The following is a 13,449-nucleotide window of genomic DNA, read 5'->3' on the forward strand; positions in this document are numbered from 1 at the left end:
AGGAAGTAAAAAATAAAAAAAAAAAAAAAAAAAAAAAAAAAAAAAAAAAAAAAAAAAAAGCATCAGTGCTACTTAGAAAAAAATGCCCACTGCAAATAGCTACCATTTTGTCTATGACCTTAAGTACTTGAGGGGTGTCTGGGTGGCTCAGTCCATTAAGTTTCCGACTCTTGGCAATCAGCTCAGGTTGTGATCCTGCAGTCCTGGGATCAAACCCCACATGTCTCTCTCTCTCTCTCTCTCTCTGCCTCCCTCTCTCTCAAAATAAATAAACCATTTTTAAAAAATTAGGTGTTTGCGACATGAGGTCCATTCAAGCATTCCTTTCCATTGATATGCCCTCTCACTTTACCATCATGAGAGATTTAATGAATGCCACCTTGAGCCAGGGGCTATAGAAAACAAAACAGTAGAGCAAGTTCAGATCCTTGCTGTGGTACATTTGAGACACTGTGCTGACATTCCAGCAGTAAGCACTGACTATTGACATGTAGGCTTCTCCAGGAAGCTAGAATTGGAATTATATTTCTACCCTTAAATTCATTTATGTTGAGTAGAACTATTTTGGCTTCCTGGAGTTTATATAAAGAGTTCAAGATAGTCTTGCAACAATTTATACACACTATAACCTCTTCCAGTAATAATCCCATGTGCCTTCAAAATTAGGAAGTTGGTACTGGTAAGCATTGTATTGTAATTTGCACCATGTATTGCAAATTACTAAATAAGCACTTATTAAGATACTTAGAAAGACAAATTTAAAAACTGTCCTTCTAAATGGGCAACATATATAAGTCTTTTGGCCTTAAACAACTTAAAAAAAAAAAAAAAAAGCCCAAGTCCTAAATCATCATGATATTGGCAAAGCATGTGATTATTTACATTGAATCACCTATGAGATGAAAGTATGCTCTTCACCTTAAGGCAGAACTTCCTAACAATGGAAGAGACAATTCAGCTTTCTTGCTCTAACAAACAGTACCGCACCACTCTGTGAAGGTAGAGAGCGCAGCTGCAAGGTGGTTTCAAGGACTTAAATAAAGAGCACACTTGTGCAGCCAGTAGAAGCTGGGCGTATGGCAAATGATCCAGACCTCTCTCCAAGGGGAGATTTCAAGCAGGGTATTTTCAATTACCTCCTGTCTGTTCAGCCTTTGCAAGGAATTTAATTGGAACAGACAGAGTATTTAAGGGGAATAACTAATGATATAATAGATTAGTAATGATCAATAAGCAGGGAATCACTGCATTAGTTGAACCATGGTGCTTTCTGAGAATGGTATTTTCACTCCTGGGGGAACAGAATTCTAATTATAATTCTCCAGCATTGAACACTCTGGAGCTTCTAAAGATGTTCGCATTCTTTTATAGAGAGAACAGAGTCTACAGTTTTATAATCGTATACTAGCAAATGTTGACAGCACTGGAAATCAATAGCCTGATTGCTCTGTTCCTGTTGATTGGTATTAACATAAATAGCCCTTGTACTAGATTAACTCTCCGATTTGTCTGAAAGCATATTTTCCTCCTTCTTATAGTAATAGAGTCAAAACAATGGCGTGCGTGTGTTGTATCAACATTAGGAATGTACTATAAAGACACTTTAGTTTTGTTTCTTGGTTTCCTTATATAAGGGAATATTGGTTATAATTATAAACTTTCAAGATAGAAGATCCTGTGTTGCCTACCATCAGTACATGTGAAAGCCTAACACCAATTCACCATTAGTTTGAAGAAGAATGGATTATGGTATTATCATCTATAACTTGAGGTTCCTTCTAGGAACGATGTCATATCAAAGAAAAATGTTCTCAGCCCCTAAAATGTCACTGAGTTATAAATTATCACATTATATATAAATTAACCCATCTGCTCACACATTTTGACATAGTTTTCAAGATTACTCTTTGAGTGTTTCTTAATGCGTGTATGTTCTGAGTAATGGGATAAGGATGAAAGTATTTTTTCCAATTTTTTTCACCGATTTTTTAAATTAGTTTCTTTTTAATAAGCCATTCCATGCCAGGACACTATCAAACCATAATCCATAGGTGAATTTCATACCCAAACTTTTAAAACTGTCTAAACTTGCCTCTATAATTTCAGGGCAGATTTGAGTGGCTAAGTAAGGATGGAGTGAAAAGAAAAGAGAGAAGAAAAGAGACGTCAAGAAGGAAAAGGTAAGAGAAAGAAAGGCAAACCACAGAATAGCCTTTGCAAGGCTAATGTGAGCAGGGAAAGGGGATGATATGAAAATAGTAGAAAGAAAAGCACATGCAAGAAGCTCTGAGCAAATTAAACTTCTCATTCTTGGCCTGTGGGTTATAAGTCCTCGGCTGTTTCACCGCTGTTCTTGGAAATGCTCATTGGCCAATCACCTTGCCTGGCCTTTGTCCTTCAGACATCTCTCTCTCTCTGAATGTGGCAGTCATTATGGCCCCAGGAGAGAAAGGAGTCTTCATATGGAACTCTGTCCACAGAAGGGTAGTTTGAGAAAAGCTTCTCTAGACCAACCCATTCACCTCACAGATAAGTAAGAGTGCAATCAGAAGGGATAACAGCACCAATTCTAATGCTGGAGAATAAAAACTTTGGAATCCAACAGCCTGGAAATAGAAGCTGTCTCTGCCAACTATCAGTTGTGTGATCTCGACTGGAAGAGCCTCTTAGCTGCATTGAACTTTTAAATGTTTGTCAAATGGCATTCTGAGTCCTACTTCAAAGGATAAGATGAAATATGTTCTACAAAATGCCTAGAATTGTATTTGAATGCAGTGGGTACTCAACTAAAGGTGTCTGTGATTATGATTTATTATTATTATTATTATTATTTTAAATATTTTTTCATGTTTCATTTATTTATTTTGAGAGAGACAGACAGAGCACAAGCAGGGGAGGGACCATCAGAGAGGGAGAGAGAGAATCCCAAGCAGGCTCTGCACTGAAAGCGCAGAGCCCGATGCGGGGCTTGAACCTCACAAAACGCTGGATCATGACCTGAGCCGAAATCAAGGGTCGGTAGCTTAACCAACTGAGCCACCCAGGTGCCCCTAGGTGTCTGTGATTAGGATTATCCACGCCTCCTGGCCCTCTGTCCACTGCTCTTTCCACTCCATTATTTAATTTACGAATCATAAAGTAAATGGGTGCTCAATTTATAAAAAGAATTCACCACAGAATTACTTAAAGAGTCATGGTCCTCAATTATGTTTAACAGTCTGTTTTTGGCTACCAAGTTCTTAACAGAGATGTAAGGGAACAGTAGAAAAGGAGAAGAGCCAGTTGTTTGAGCCACCACTAACTCAGTATTAATCTGGATGTAACATAGCCCTGAAAGTATCATGAAGAGATAGAGAAATATAATCTTATTTTTTTTTTAATTTTTTTTTTTTTTATTTCTAGGAGAGAGAGAGAGACAGCGTGAGCAGGGGAGGGTCAGAGAGAGAGGGAGTCACAGACTGAAACAGGCTCCAGGCTCTGAGCTGGCAGTCAGCACAGAGCCCGACGCGGGGCTTGAACCCACGAACCGCGAGATCATGACCTAAGCGAAAGTCAGACGCTCAACCGACTAAGCCACCCAGGCGCCCCGAGAAATATAATCTTATACAATTTATTGGGAATTCATTTATTATGTAATGCCATATATGTATATGTTAGTTTCAGAGGGTTCCCATCAGAGATTACCACAAGCTGGGTGCCTTAAAACAACAGAACTTTCTTGACTCACAGCTCTGGAGCCTATAAATCTGAAATCAAAGGCACACTCCCTTTAGAAACTCTCAGGGAAAATCCTTCCTTGCCTCTTCCTAGCTTCTGGTACTTGCCAGTAATCCTTAGATGTCCTTGGCTTGTAGCCACATCACTTGATTTCTTCAATCTTCCCTCCACTTGTGTCTATGTATCAGAATCTCACTCTCCTTTCTTTTATAAAGACCCCAGTCATTGGCTTTAGGGCCTACTCTATTCCAGTATAACCTCATTGTAACTTCGTTACTTGTATAAAGACCCTATTTCCAAATAAGATCACATTCAAAGACACTGGGGGTTGAGACCATCTTTTAGGAGGACACAATTCAACCTACTTATACTGTATAAATTAAAATTTTGCTTAGATCAGGGCACCTAGGTGGTTCAGTCTGACTTTGGCTCAGGTTGTGATCTCAAGATTTGTGAGTTGGAGCCCTGCATTGGGTTCACTGCTGTCAGCCTGCTTCAGATCCTCTGTCTCCCTCTCTTTCTCTTTCTGCCCTTTCCTCTCTCTCTCTCAAAAATAAATAAACATTTTAAAAAACTGTGCTTAGAACCAGGCCAATTTTGATGAGGGCCAGTGAAATCTAACTTGATACCTCATAGTGACATTCAATCATAATAGTAAGATAAATTAGAAGTGTAGTAACATTAAAAATATGTTTAAAGCATTCATCTTATAAATATTTATTTTGGTCCTCAAAGCATTTATGTGTCTATCTCATCTCCATTACCCTGGGAGATACAGCAAAGACCATGTGCCTGGGTGAGTATCCTGGGTCTAGTGTTTACTATAGACCTTATTAATTATTAGACCCTTGTCGGACTTCACACATTGTGCTAAACATTTTACAAGCATGATATTTAATTCTCACTCCAACCCCATAAGGACAATAGGATTATTCCCACTTTATAAACTCATCAGAAACTTTTAGAGAAGGTGATTGTCCTGTCTAAGACCAAACAGCTAGGAAGTTCTTGAGCAGAGATTGGAGTCTTGGCCCATCCAATTGTAGTGCTCACGAATTTAACCAGACCCTCTTTTCATTTTGAGCAAATCATCACAGATTGCTTGGGAGGAAATTCAATCACAGAGGAGCTAAGTAAAATTTTTGCTTAAAGTGAAAAGAGTAGGCTCTGGATGTGTCTTCCTATAACACAGAGGCCAGAAAGCTAAAAAGTACCTTCTACAGATGCTCTTGTAGGTAGAATTCTGAATGTTCAGCCCCATCATTTAGATGTCTTCCTGTAGATCTAGAAGGTCAATGTGAAACAGAAGCCATCTCCGTGCCACATGGGCTACTTTTCTTCATGGGCTTTCTTTCTCCCATAAGAAGCCTCTGGGAGGTGAGGCTTAGGACAGTAGCTTTCCAGAACCTATTCTCCAGGTGCCTGGGGATTGTGAAGACAGTGGATGCACTCTGCCTTCTTGTGGCCGGTCACCAGCTCTGTGGGTATAGAGAGCAGGGACAGAAGGCAACTTCCTGCCCTTACTTCTTGATCCTTGGATTGCTGCTTTGGTGGTGTGCCTTGCAGCTCCAAAGCTCCAGGGCAGCCTCAGAGGTCACATCTGCATTCTCTGGGGAGTTGTTCTTAAAGGCGAGGACTAGAACCCATTCCCCCATAACGCTTCCAATTCTGCAAGCATCTAATATCCTTAAATGATTTTCTCTTAAAACTTCCCAGAATCGACTCTGTTTTGTGCACAGAATTCTCCTTGATTAATATATGAATCGAGATAAATAACTACTCATTGTACTCTTTTTTTTTTTTTTTAGAAAACTGAATGGAAAATGTATATAAAGACATATCACAGTGAATGTTTCTGAATGTTCTTGTATATTTCCCTTTCTGCTCTCATAAAACCAAAAAAAAAATGGACATTGTCAGTCTGTGTGAAAGATACCCAGCATTTTCCAACAAACACATATCACCATAAAAATCAGACCAAGAGGGTATAAACTTGAGAGACAGAATATTTCTGTCCAGTTTTTTCCCATTCTGCTGTTTGGTTTTCTTTTGGTCTATGCTCTTTACTCACTTAACATTTATAGAGAGCTCATTATATACCAAACATTATGTTATGCTTATTATATAGTAAGATCGTTTCCTTGTCAAAAACAAGCCATTCCCTACGAGACCGAATTCCCATTGGGCATGAACCTCAGGCTCATGAATGAATTCTTGACAACACAGAAATATTTTGAGACCATGACATGATGGCCACTTTGTGACCTGATTCCAGCAAAGATCTCCGAGGTGTCAGTTCTGCTGGGAAATGTTCCTCACTCGGGCTCCTCACTGTGCGGAAAACGAACGGCCAAAATGCCACAGCAATGCCTTTTAGGAAGGACTGTATCCCCACACGTGAAAAACAAACAATCCAGTGAAGAAATCGGCAGAAGATATGAACAGACACTTCTCCAAAGAGCACATCCAGATGGCCAACAGACACATGAAATGATGCTCAGCATCCCTCCTCATCAGGGAAATACAAATCAAAACCACACTGAGATACCACCTCACGCCAGTCAGAATGGCTAAAATGAGCAAATCAGAGGACTCTAGATGCTGGTGAGGATGTGGAGAAAAGGGCACCCTCCTACACTGTTGGTGGGAATGTAAACTGGTGCAGCCCCTCTGGAAAACAGTGTGGAGGTTCCTCAGGAAACTAACAATAGAACTCCCCTAGGACCCAGCAATAGCACTGCTAGGAATTTACCCAAGGGACACAGGAGTGCTGATGCATAGGGGCACATGTACCCCAATGTTCATAGCAGCACTCTCAACAATAGCCAAATCATGGAAAGAGCCTAAGTGTCCATCAGCGGACGAATGGATCAAGAAGATGTGGTTTATCTATACCATGGAATACTACATGGCAATGAGAAAGAATGAAATCTGGCCATGTGTAGCAACATGGATGGACCTTGAGGGTGTTATGCTGAGTGAAATAAGTCAGGCAGAGAAGGACAAATACCATATGTTTGCACGTATAGGAGGATTAGGAGGAACTTGACGGAGGAACAAGGGGGAGAAGAAGGGGGGAAATGGTGGGGGAGAGGGAGAGAGGCAAACCATGAGAGACTCTTGAATGCTGACAAAAACTGAGGACTGATGGATGTGGGGGGAAGGGGGGATGGGCATGGAGGAGGGCACTCGTGGGGATGAGCACTGGGTGTTATGTGGAAACTAATTTGACAATAAACTATTTGTAAAAAATTTAAAAAATTTATAAAAATTAAAAAAAAAAAAAGGAAGGACTGTATCCATGTCCAGGTTCAAAATGGCTCTTAGCTCAGTGCTCAGCCCACTGGTCCACTCTGCAGGCTTGGTACCAGCTCCAACCCCAGCTGACCCCGAAGGCCAGTCACATCACAGAAGCAGGGAAAGGCAGAACACAAAAGGGAAAGAAACACTTTCCCAAATTAAAAACCACCTAGGACACGAAGGACAGCAAATGTCTTCCAGGTTCATCAAAGATGCAGGCTTCTCATACCTCCACTAACGAGAGTTTGATTTCTTCCTCTCCTCTGTTGGAATTAGGTCTGGAGCAGGAAGTTACTGGAACATCCCTCCCTGTAATTAGCTGCATTTCAGGGATCAAACTAAGGGGTCTAAAAAGCACAGCCTGGCTTTTCCCTAGTGAATCTAAGACAGTTGGGGAGCTGATGGATTGATCTCCCTTCTCTGAGTGCCCCTACACACGTCATTCACATCACATGGGTTCACTGTTCCAAAAAGGCATCAAGTTTTTCAGACAACAAGGGTCTGATGACCTATTTCTAGTGACTAATGGGAACATAAAAACCTCAAAAACCTCAAACACAACGTGCCCCCTCTGCCCCTTATACACACACATGCTGTGATTTTGCAAAAACATGATTCATTGGATGTTGGACTGTGTTTATTTACTGAACAAAGGCCGCTCCCTGCTTCCTTGTGTGATGGGCGTCATTACCCAAACTCTCCAAGTCTGCACATGCTCTTTGCCTTCCGCTTGTGGCAAGACTGGCAAACAGCAAGAGGAATGAAGGTGTGGCAGCCCAATTCACCCATGCCCACACACTTCTACATCCTCTCTGGCTGCCATATAAAACACAGAGTTGTAGATTCTGACCTTTCCCTTCCTCACCAGCAAGGTTCACAATTTATCAGATATTGTAGCAGGCATTGGTGGGGAGGGAGACTGAGGCAAAAGTAAGTTTTTAAGAAAAGGCTAGTGTCCTTACTTGAATTAAAAATTTGAAGATCAGGCTATGCTTCAAAGAATGAGCCAGTGGGGATGCTTACACAGCCGGGATCCTGGGAGATGTGGGACTCCTCTGATCCTTGACTTTGGCCCCCAAATTTTCCAATGTCTTGACAAACCTTCCTTAAACTGCAGGGTGGTCTGTGATGCTTCCGCACAATCTTATTTCCCTCTTTTTTTCACTGGGGTCTGATTTGTATGGGGAGCCACTGCTCTCCCAGCCTTTCCTGACATTCTTTCTATTTTCTCTCACACTGGATGTCCCCTAGTGAAATCCTTGCATGTCTGATCTTATCTGGGCATCTGCTTCCTGTAGAAACCAGACCAACACATAGTATTCAGTATTAAGCTGAAAGCCCCCCAGAACCACCTACCTATCCTATTGACAAAGCAAGAATTATGCTGTACTCAGACCCAAGTCCAATACATGAGAGACAACTTTCTTCAGATGTTAAACCTCCTCACCACCTCCTTAGAAATTAAGTAGCTAAAGTCTTCTTACAAAGGGGGTGGGGGTGGGGCGGCATTTAAAAATATCATCTGAGAGCAAAGTATTTAACTCCAAAAACAATTAGATTCCACTGAAATAGCAAACAGGAGCCAGAATAGTTAAATCCATCTCTACTTGGGGAAGGACAGCTCCTATATGCTCTTGCTCCAGAGATTTTTTTTTTTTTTTAATACAATGGATAGTAGAAAGGCTGAGTTCACAACAGCAGTCAAGTCCCAAGGCAGCCAGAGAACCCACGATTCGACTCTGTGGCTCATCCAACCCTCTGATCGCTCTCCTTTGACCATTATGCCTCATATAATGCATTCTAATGGCTTAAAATGACAGTGTTTTGTTTACAAAATGGCTCCATTCCTCAGGAAACCCAAGAGCCTGAGCACCATAACACGGCTATTGATAGAAAATAAAATACACAATGTGGCAGAAGGTGGTCCCCACCTTGCTGCCCTGTTGCCCATTTTTGGGTCAAATTTGCCCATTCATCAGCTCAGAAGGAGGGCCTGAGGGGCACAGCCTTATAGGGCCTACAAGAATAAGCAAAGAACTCAGTAAAGGTAAAATGAGTTTCAGCTCTGCACAAACAGAAAGGAGAAGGATTTGACCCAAGTGTTTCCTAAATACCCTAACCTTGAGAGGCAAGTCTTGTGACACTATGGATCTGCTGACTATGCAAATGTCTGCCAATATTAAACTAGAACATTAGCCAGGAGCTCAGTAGCCTCTCCCCTTTATGCTTTGATTTAAAATGACCAGAAGTGCACGCCACAAATATTATCTAAAACCCACGGAAGAGGGTCTGCTTTCTGTAAAAGGCAGAATTTATAGCCTAAAACAGTAAGTCAAATATCATTCCTAAATTATGAAATGCCAAGTTCTTAGCCCACTTTACTCTTCTATGAGCTAGAGGAAGAGTTTTGTAGGAAAGAGCCCCAAAGAATTTTTACAAATAGGCCCTGAAGTGGGGTCAATTTAAGGTGATGTGTCTTACTTTGTTACTTTAACATTTTGCCCAAATGACCCATTCCTCCTTGGATCACAGTCTACCCCCACTTTGAGAACTTCTAGGGCAGTGATGATATCTCAACCCATCACAGGGTTTAGCTGTCAGTTATATAGTAGGCAACTTCAGTAAATGAAAGAAGAGGAAAGGAAAGAAGGAGAGAGGAAGAAGATAAAAGAAAGGATAGAAGCATTTTTCAGGTTAAAACAATGGATTTTTAAGTTTTATATCTACATTTAAATATCTAAATTTTTATATCCAAGCCTTTAAATGTTAAAATTCCTTACAGGACATACAATGACATATTATTCAGTCTTAAAAAGGAAGGAAAATTCTGACACATGCTGCCACACAGATGAAGCTTGAGGACTTTATGCTAAATGACAGAAGCCAGACACAAGATGCAGACTGTATGTATGAATCCATCTAGGGGCGCCTGGGTGGCTCAGTCAGTTAAGCATCCGACTTCGGCTCAGGTCATGATCTTGCAGTTCCTGAGTTCGAGCCCCACATCAGGATCTGTGCTGACAGCTCAGAGCATGGAGCCTGCTTTGGATTCTGTGTCTCCCTCTCTCTCTGCCCCTCCCCCTCCCCCACTCACACTCTGTCTCTCTCAAAAATAAATAAAAACATTAAAAAAATTGAATCCATCTATGGGAAGTATCTAGAGATGTCAAACTCATGGGAACAGAGAGTAGAGCGGTGATCATCAGGGACTGGGGGTGGGGGCTAGGAGTTGCTGTTTAATGGGTCTGCGGTTTCAGTTTTGCAAGGTGGAAAAGTTCTGGAGATTGGCTGAACAACAATATGAATATACTTTGCACGACCGACCTCCATACTTAGGAGTGGCTAAGATGGCAAATTTTATGTTCCAATCATTTTACCACAGTTTTTTTTAATCCCTTAATTGAGTAAATAGTTGGCTGCAGAAGTGCATGCTCCTTCAGAAACTCATAGTGATGCCACAAACACTACTAAAATAAGTGAGATTCACACAGCCCAGGAACTGTACTTGTTCATACTCTGTGGGGGAAAAAAATCTCAGCAAGAACTGAACTGGACCTGGGCAGTTCTTATTATTAACTCCAAGGGTTCTGAGGGAGGCGAAGTCTTGCTGAGGGAGAAGAAAGTGTTAGGAAGATGCCAGCCAACATGCTCCAGAGCTCCAGAGCAATTCTTACTGAGGATCTCTCCCTGATTTTTCACCCAGCCCACCTGCTGTGTATAAGTGGCTCTCCACCTGGTCCTCCCGAGAGACAGAGGATTTCCTCCTCTTAACTTTTAACCAAATGGTCCATTGATGGGCTGATTATATCCATATTTGCAACACATAATAAATGTTTCCTTGACTAAAAAGGATTAGTAACTCTGACATCATGAACAAAGGACCACATTAGGGATTCATCTGGAATTTGGTTAATCACTGCTTGGAGAGAATGACATTAATTCCAGGGCTTATTTGAGGCTCAATGTCCAAAAAATGACTAACCTATTTATTAGAGGAATATGGGATGCGTTTACACAATACATTTGAGGTCTTGGTGTGTTTTGTGGTCTGGTATGCATGATTGTCCCTCACCAACTCTGGGGGGGGGGTCCCATTGTAAAGAACTCTATGATTGGCAAGTCAGCCACAGTGAATATTGCAATTGGAAAGAAAATAGGGGATAAAGAGGGAGAAGAGAATAAAAATGGTATCAAATATATGTTTAAAGCATAGAAAAATCTGAGAAGGTAGCAAGTTGGGGTTTTTTTCCCTTTCACTTATTTTACAGAATTCTTTATGTTTTTTGTACATATGTTTTTGGTGCATGGCTTGTAACAAGTCAAGCACAATGGAGCTATGTAAAGATAATTAACAATCTTCCTCTCTATGCTTTAATCCCACTATCCTGAGATAACCAATATGAACAATTTTATAAGTATCTTCCCACAACTTACTTTCTGTTTATGCATACATATAATTAAGTTTATTTAAAGATATATAAAAGTAGGGTATATAGGTTATAGGATTTTGCCTTAACAAAACTACTGTAATCATTACTCAACAGATTATTTCATTTAAGAATAATATTATGGATTCCCCTACAGATGTAATGCAATCTTTTTTAATAGCTGTAAAATCGTCAAGAGTGGGAATGAAACATCATTCATTCAACCATAGATTATTTCCAGGTTACTATTTCTCCATTACAAGCCATGCTGGAATGACATACATATCCTTATTTACTGCTAGTTTGTTTTCTGTAGGCTAGATTCTTCCAAAAACGGAATGTCTGGGTCAAAGGGCATGTACCTATTAAATGTTAACAGACACCACTAGATTACTTTCCAAAAGGGTTGTATCAATTTAAACCTCCATCAGCAATGAAGAGTATGCCCATTTCCCCAGCCTTTGCTGGTACTGGATGCTATAAATCTTCTAAATGTTTGCCGATCTGATAGGCAGAAATTGAAATCTCCATCATTTGATCTCCATTTGCCTGATGACTAGGGAGTTTGAGCATCTTTTCATATTTTATTGACTGTTTATATTTCCTTTTCTGTGAATTGGCTGTTCATAGCTTTATCTAATCTATCAGGTTGTTTGTCTTTTCCATATCAGTGTGTAGGTGTTCGGTTTATTAAGGATATAACTCTCTGCCTGTCTTGTGTATGGCAAATAGCTTTCACCACGCTATTGTCTTTTTTTTTTTTTAACTCTGTGCAGGGTGTTTAGGGCCATACAGAAATCTTTAATTTTATGTAGTCAAACCTGTAAATCATTTTTTTATGGCTTTTGAACTTTTCTTTCAAATAACTTCAGAGTCAGTTTAACAAGTTCTTTTAAATAAACTTCTGTGGTGTTGATTAGGATTGCATCAGATTTAGAGATTAATTGAAGAGAAATGAGCTGTTCACAGTCATGAGCACACACCCCCACCCCCACCTAGCCGGGAATAGAATGATTTTATCTACATTCAGATTCTTTCACATCTTTTAATAATGTCTAGCACCTGTCTTCATTTAGGCCTGACGTACCTCGCTTGGTTTTTATAATTTGTCTCACAATCGTGAATACCATCTTTTTCCCACTCCAGTTTCTGCTAGCGGAGACCGGAGGCAGTGGAGGCCAGTGGTAAAGGCCAGGGACTTTGGTCACAGCTCCCTGGATTCGAAGCTCAGATCCTCTTGCACTCACCAGCTCTGTACGCTCAAGGTAAGTGAGCTCCCTTCTGAGCGTGTTTCCTCACTTGTGAAATGGGGGTGCTGGGTTTGTTGTTAGGATTAGATGAGATAATAACACCACATCTTTAGCACAGACTCTAGAACTGAGTTGCCCATCAAATGATAACAAAGACAATGATGGAACCCTTGATCCAGACACCTTCATTCTCATTAGTTTTGATTCTCTGGGATTTTCGAGGTGGACAATCATACCCACTTCTGTTAGTGATGACCCATCTTTACCCGTACAATGTTTGCAGATGTTGATTTTTTTTTTATTGTCTAACTACACTGGCTGAGAGCCATACAGTGCTGATGGCAGCCGTGAGGGTCCACATCCATGCCTTGGTCCTTACTCTAATGTAAACACTTCTACTTTGTCTATGTAGCATGGCTATCGTATATTTCTCATAGATAGTCATCAAAATTTCTTGGCATAAAATTATTGATAATATTCTCTTATTACTTTTATTTCTGTTCTGTCTGTAGTTGTCCTTTTTTTCATTTCTAATATTAGTTTTGAGGTCCCTCTGTCATTACTGACAATGGTTTTTGTATTCCCTTAATCTCTTTGAGAACGAACCATTGACTCTGAGGGACTTTTTGTGTATTTATTTTCTGATCTTTATTATTTCCTTCTTTTTTTAAAAAATAGTTTATTGTCAAGTTGGTTTCCATATAACACCCAGTGCTCATCCCCACAAGTGCTCTCCTCCATGCCCATCTCTCCCT

Source organism: Hyaena hyaena, unplaced genomic scaffold (genome assembly GCF_003009895.1).
Source record: "Hyaena hyaena isolate Hyena2069 unplaced genomic scaffold, ASM300989v1 scaffold_693, whole genome shotgun sequence".
NCBI lineage: Eukaryota > Metazoa > Chordata > Mammalia > Carnivora > Hyaenidae > Hyaena > Hyaena hyaena.